Below are 7,500 nucleotides of genomic sequence, written 5' to 3'. Positions count from 1 at the left end.
TATAAATACGACGATAATAATTCACAAGTAACATCATCATCATCATAAATTCTTCGTGTACATGACAGACAAGACATGCGCGCACACGTCGAGACGCATGCGCGCACGCCCGCTTCGCACGTACACATGCGGTACCAGTTCGTGAACGCGACCAGCGCGCGCGGCCGCGCATGCGTTGACGGAAGGTAAAAAAATAGATAAAAAAAAAAAAAAAAAAAAAAAAAAAAAAAAAAAAAAAAAAAGTCGCGACCTCCCCAGTACACGAACCACAACTGTAAAGACACTGTGAAGAAATTACCAACCCCAGTGCTAGACGTCACACACCCCAGCAAACAAGCAAACCCGCAAAAACCGATTAAACACCCCCCCCCCCCCCCCCCCTCCCCGCCCCCGCCTCCCCTCCTACCTTCTTGATATCCTGATATCCCCACGCCCTTGGAACCATGGCATCTCCCACGGGGGAGAGAGGGGGGACGAACTACGTGTCAAATAGCAGAACCTTCACCCCCCCCCCCCCCTCCATCCCTCCCCTACCCCCAATATGTGAGACACAAATCGATAATAAAATATACAATCGTATATTTAATTTAATTAATTAGCCGCCCGTTTAAAGGTAATTTAATACATAAGTACTTAATTACATAAATAGCTAAGTTTAAAATCTATTGAAATAATTTTGATTTATAGATAAAGGGATCATTTCTTTTTTTTTTTTAGTTGAGACTTGTGAATTTCATTTGCAAGGTATGTTAGTGCTTGTTATATTGTACCCATATAAAAATGTAATTACCTCCTAATGAGCCACAAAGTGCACAACATCAAACAATGAGGAAGGATGCCTGCAATACCAAGGGTCAACTGGTAATGTACTAAGTATTAATTATTAGAGTTAATAGAAATAAAAAATTAATTTACTTTGAGAAATATCTTCACAATTAATACATACTCTCCTCCCTTTCATAAATATGAAATTAGTGTGTCAACTAATGAGGCAATAAATAGACTAAAGTTACATTACAGTTTTAATTGGTTTAAAAAACTACAAATACAACTGACAACTTAATTTACCATTAGTTTATACTGCCTTACTATTAATTACTAAATTATTATAATTCAAACAGCAATCCTCTGCATGAAAGGTTCAGAGAAGATACCATTATCGGATATAGAACATACAACTTATTAACAATATAAACATACAATATATATATATATATAAAAAAATCACATACCTAAAAGTGTATTTCACTTAATTCCTGACATAATTATAAAAAAATTCCAAAACCAATCAGAGACATATTATTAAATTCATTAGTGATTATAAAAATAAATTATTTAAAATTCTGCATGACAAATGTTATTACTGTTTGAACGATCATCTTGATGATGTTAATATGTATAGAATGTATTCTGTCTTCTGTATGAATTTTAAATTGATCATAGCTGTACTGTAATATAAGTAAATGTATGCACCACCTTAATCCTACCTGTGTACCACAATAAATATAATTTGAATTTGAAAATTATCTTTCTTTACATCTTTATTAAAAACTTCATATAAGTACACTGATTGTATACTGATGGACTTACAACACATTAAATTGATATTTACAGTTTCAAATTATTGTTGTATGACTATATTATTTTACCATTGGTACAATTTCACATTATACTTATAACTATTGTTAAGTAACTGTAGGTAATACAATATTTTTTTTTATATTACAGCGTTCTAATGGAGGAAACAAACAACATAATATTATTATTATAAATGACCATCATATCTATATGAGAAGAACCCGTGCAATTATCAATACCTGCAGGTGTCTCTCTCTCAAGCAGGATGACCACAATTATAATAAATAGAATATATATTTTCCTATGTAAATAATGTATATTTTATTATATTTACACTTTAAATATCAAGATAGTTTTCATTGTCACAACAAAATATTCTTCTACACAAATTTTGAGGACAATAGAATATTTCATAATAACTTGTTGTACAAAATTTTTCCTACAATTAATGTAATTAAATACTATAAATAATTACAAGAATCTGAGAAATTGCACTCTCAACTCATTGCTGCAGTTCACTTACTTATATTATTAAAATTTCCTAAACCTATTGAAAAAAATGATACTTAATTTTTTTTTTTAAATGGTTATAAAAATACATAGGTACTTAATATTTTTCATAAAATTATTAAGTTCAAACTGAGCAATTAACAAAACTTTTTGGGAATAGTATTTGGTAAGCTCTTCAACATGGTGCTGACTGCATGGGCTGGGTGGGGACGTTCCAATGAATGTAGAGGAACTTGATTCACGGAACTAAAACAGAAAGAAAATAAAATATATTATACATACAATTCAATATTTTGATGTAATGTAACAAATAGATTTCCACTCGAATGCCGCGCGAATGCGGTAAGAAAGTGTCAATGTCAAATACAATATATATCAATCAATGTCCACTGTCAATCGTGAATATTTTTTTTTTTTTTTTTTTTTTTTATATTATTCGCGCGTTGACCTAAGTCACAAAGCTATACCACCTCATCCTTTAGTAAGGTAAAAAAAAATATTCAATAATGGCGTTGAAAATTTTGTGTTGAAAAATAGACTGAGGGCGAAGTATGTAGATCTACCTAAAAGTTGGTAAATATGGCAACACTGGATTCCATCTCGCCGCGCCGCGCCGGGCCGTACGGGCGGGCGGGTGACAGTTAGACAGACAGACAGACAGACAGACAGACAGACAGACAGACAGACAGACAGACAGACAGACAGTGTTGGGACATTGATACGTAGTTAAAGAGACAGAAGAATCTCCGGATACCGTGAATTGTGTATGTACCTATATAATACACATACACACTCACACTCACACACGCACACGCACACAAGCGCGCGCGTAGCGCGCATAATACACTAACCGTAATACAATAAATACTAATTGAACACGATAAAAAAATCTTTGGGGCTCTTTTTTCACGCCTTTTGTCTTTATTAAATTTGAACATAATTACGGATCCGAACGATATAGGTTTTTTATATAAAAAGGTACATACGTAGGTCGTTTCCTGTTGTGTCGGAAAATCTCCGGTGTCCGGAGTAAATCCGCTTTACCGTTGCACAGTCCTAGAAGCAGCCCGTAATTGGTCGAGAGATCGCTCGCTCATTTCACTTCCGGCATCTCACACTTTTTGCGATTTATATTAGATAAGTACATTATAATAATATTATATATATATTTTTCTCTCTTTAATATTTTGAAAAATATTAATTAAGTAACAATTTGTATTAAATTGAAACATTATTGTGTGATTAAATAACAATTTTATATTTGAATAGCGTTAAGATTATAAATGTCTCGTTATTGCCAACCTAATAGTAGTGGTGGCATTAGGTAGGCAGTAGGCACAACTTACAAAAAAATACGTTTACGCGCCATCCTGCCCGTAAAAAAAATGAAGCTATATTATTATTATTATTGTGTTGCGTGTATGTAACATGACTCGTTTATAATGTACTGTATTTATTTACATATTGTTTACGAATAAAACGTGTGTTTGTTTAAACTGTATAACTACTAACTACTCGCCAAGAACGCCAAGAACTTGCTTGCATACTTGGGGCCGCTTAAAATGTTAAATCCAGTGAAAACAATTAAGTTTTGTATGTTTATTGATAATAATGATTCTAACTAACATTATGATAAGTAGTATAATATCGAATAATAATATTTGCAAGTTGCACCCGATCAGTGTAGTGAGTGAAATAATAATATTAGGATTTATTTTTGGATGTTGTGTGTGTTCGTGTTCGTGTGATACAAATTTTATCGTAAGTTTAAATCTGAAGGTAGACAGGTAATCACTAAGTTACTTACAGTATACTAATTATTGTGATTATAATAATATTGATATTACGATATCTAGGTAGATACCTATATGATGTTATTAAAATATAATGCTTGGTTTGTTCTTTTTCCATGTTGTTCGTGAAAGTAACTGTACCTACCTACTTATATTGTATGTACTTAATTAAGTAGTAAGTAGACTGTAGCTTATTTATCCACAAAAATATCATACATAAATACATACATTTATAATATACCTACTAGTTGTGACTCGACCGACGTTGTCCCGTCGTCGTTTAACTAACTATGAATAATTTGCGGCGCGCATTTTGACAATCTCTGAAATTAACTTTTATTAAAATATTTCTAACGTTCCGCTCAACTTCCTTAATTTTATTCTTTCATAAGTTCCTTCTCCTGACAATGACAAACACACAACAACAATATAAAAATAGTGAAATCGGTCCAGCCGTTCACGCGTGATGGCGCGACCGAGCGGGGAAATAGGTATTCATTTTTATATACATATATTATATAAGTAATTAATGATAATTATTCTGCTGATCGTGTTTTATCCAATATGGAAAGTAAGCAAAAAAAAAAGAAAAATAAAAAACAATAAACTTACTTAATTATAATCATCAAGTAAGTACCTATATGTAGGTACGCCGTTCATATTTATTGGACAAGTGTAAATATAATAGATATATTAATTGTAGAACTCGATCGATCATTTAGATTTATTCAGTAATCATGTACCTAATTTACATTATAGTAGGTACTTACCTATAGTTAAAGTTATTTACTCAATATTTAAAAATATAGGAGGGGTAGATATTCCATTGTTTTTGTTAATATTATATACTTCAATCATTTATATTATGTATTTATGTAGGTATCATGATAATAATGTTATTATCATCATGATACCATATTTTATGTACCATTTTATTTATGTACGTAGGCACAGAAAAAATGCGACACATGTACCTACCTACCTACATACCTAATACTAAGGCCCAATCAATCAAAAGGCATCACCACGCAACCAGTGCAATGCAGTGCAGTGCAGTGGAATGACTGCATTGGCCATCCAGTAGTTAATCAGTTACTAGTAATTATCCACTTATTGTGTATACTTACTAACTAGATCATTTAATATCCACAAAGTTATAATATATGTATTATATTATTACCTGTCTATTGTTTATCCATAACGTTTCTACGTTCTCCACCATATACACCAATACAATACATAACAATATATCTACATACATGTACTAAATACCATTCCCCCACAAACCCAACAACAACACCCACAACACACACACACACACACACACACACACACACACACACACACACACACACACACACACACACACACACACACACACACACACACACACACAAACGCACCCGCACACACTCAACAGGACTAAATTTCAATATTTATGGTCTCTTTCGAATGATTATAATAATAATTAATTATGTTGTTATATTGTTGACAACACAAACATGTCGTCCATGTAGTTAGATTGACCATTGCACCAACAACCTGTACAATGCAATAATTGTATTTTATATGAGTTACTAATTTATTTAATTAAATTTTATGTTGTCATGTGTGTACATAATAATATTATTATTATCATCAATGCTTGCTTACTTTTTAAACAATATTACAACTCAATTATTGCATTATATATTATGTAAACTTACCTAATGTATCAATAAATATAATATTATAATTTATATATTTTACAGGATGCAAGAAGTGTGCGGACCACCGGCCCCGGGCCCTCTCAACCTTTATGCGAGTACCTACATACATACATACATAACTGTGCACCCGTACCGGCACCGTCTACTATCTACTGTCGTCAATTAGGTACATTTTTAAATAACATTATTTACCTACTCTCTCTCTACTCATATTATAATATTATTTCAATAGCAGTCATAACAATGTCTCCATGAAACAAACAAAAAATGAAAAAGAAAAAATATAAGTATATATTTACCAATATTTACATTTATAAATGCATATGTTATTGCATATGGTATTTAATGAGATTTATCATAGGGGTACACAATGATCTCCGGCTTGAGTTAACAGATAAAAGGATGTTATGTTATTTTTTGTCCCAAAAATATATTTGCACCCGTGGGAAATGATTATTTAATAATAATTTGTTTTATTATTATTACACATGTGTATTTTTTTTATTTTATTTATTTATACATATATTATAACACCATAACAGTTTTAACCAATGCGATGTTATACAGATTTAATTTAAACAATCTACTTCAACACATCTATGAGCCATTTCAGTGAATTCTGACAGGTTACATACATATAAACATATCCAATTTCTGAGATAAAGATTATGTACAATATATTACAGGATGCAGTATGGATCGCAGACACATCTCATCGTCCAGTTTTCCAGTTTCCACCAGCCATACCACCAGCTATGACCAGGCACCAGACGCCAGCGGCGCTTCCTCAACGTTATGCTTAAACGCCACACTATATATGTACAGGGTGAAGGTTTCTTTTTATAATAATTTATAAATAATTATATAGAAAAAGTTAAAAACAATTTTACCTGTGAAAATTTTATTATCTAAAATGTTCCAGTTTAACTGTAATAGATGGCGCTGTACCGTAACTTGAATGTTTTCAAAATTATATATTTTTATTGTGTACCTACCTTGTAATTATAATTATTATAAATAAAAAATATTATATCGCACGTTCAGAATCGAATCGTTACTAAACGGAATTGTGAAAATTTATTTTTTACCTACCTACCTACCTACCTACCTACCTGCCTGCCTGCCTGCCTGCCTGCCTGCCTGCCTGCCTGCCTGCCTGCCTTCCTTCCTACCTACCTACCTGCCTGCCTTCCTACCTACCTACCTGCCTGCCTGCCTGCCTGCCTGCCTGCCTACCTACCTACCTACCTACCTTCCTGCCTTCCTACCTACCTACCTACCTACCTACCTACCTACCTACCTACCTACCTACCTACTTACCTACTTACCTACCTACCAACTTACCTACCTACGTACCTACCTACCTAACCAACCAACCACCCAACCAACCAACCAACCAACCAACCAACCACCCAACCACCCAACCAACCAACCAACCAACCAACCAACCAACCCACCAACCCACCCTAACCGTCTGACATACAATTTATAATAAGAAACAAAATTGTTAGGGGGGGGGGGGGAATGCTGTAATTCAATTTATGCAAAAAAATGAAAAACGAGAACGTTCGCGTAATGACTTGTGTAGCAAACGTTCGCGTAATGACTTGTGAAGCAAACGTTCGCGTAATGATAATTTTTTTTATTTTAATTTTAATATATGATGTTGTTGTCGTGGTCGTGGTTGTTATGGTGATGGTGGTGGTAATACATGTGCACATGCAACATTAATTTTTGTTTTATAATGAACACACGTACGTACGCAGCACACACACACACACACACATCTCGTTAGAGAAGTTCGTGTAATGAAATTTTTACATATTATCGCTCTCATGCGAACGTTCGCGTATTGATTTATATACATACTACACACCCGCACCACACACACACACACAACGACGACAATA

At 33.3% G+C, this 7,500-nt stretch overlaps 1 long non-coding RNA gene across 7 annotated transcripts in view; it reads left to right on the top strand.

Moving 5' to 3' along the window:
* LOC119190804 overlaps positions 1-6,657 on the top strand; it is a 6,678-nt gene extending 21 nt beyond the window's left edge. The window contains exons 1-4 of one of the 7 annotated variants that reach the window (XR_005113145.1): positions 3,385-3,681; positions 4,274-4,372; positions 5,633-5,756; positions 6,277-6,657. This is a non-coding gene — a long non-coding RNA (uncharacterized LOC119190804). Of the gene's footprint in view, positions 186-3,384; positions 3,876-3,925; positions 3,945-4,273; positions 4,373-4,726; positions 4,980-5,632; positions 5,757-6,276 lie in introns of those variants that run through there. The other 6 variants (XR_005113148.1, XR_005113144.1, XR_005113141.1 and 3 more) reach the window with 6 other exon arrangements.
* Positions 6,658-7,500: the final 843 nt, after the last annotated feature.

Source organism: Manduca sexta, chromosome 5 (genome assembly GCF_014839805.1).
Source record: "Manduca sexta isolate Smith_Timp_Sample1 chromosome 5, JHU_Msex_v1.0, whole genome shotgun sequence".
Classification (NCBI taxonomy): Eukaryota; Metazoa; Arthropoda; class Insecta; order Lepidoptera; family Sphingidae; genus Manduca; species Manduca sexta.
The sequence above is the reverse complement of the archived record's forward strand: the minus strand, read 5'-3'. Positions and strand labels throughout refer to the sequence as shown.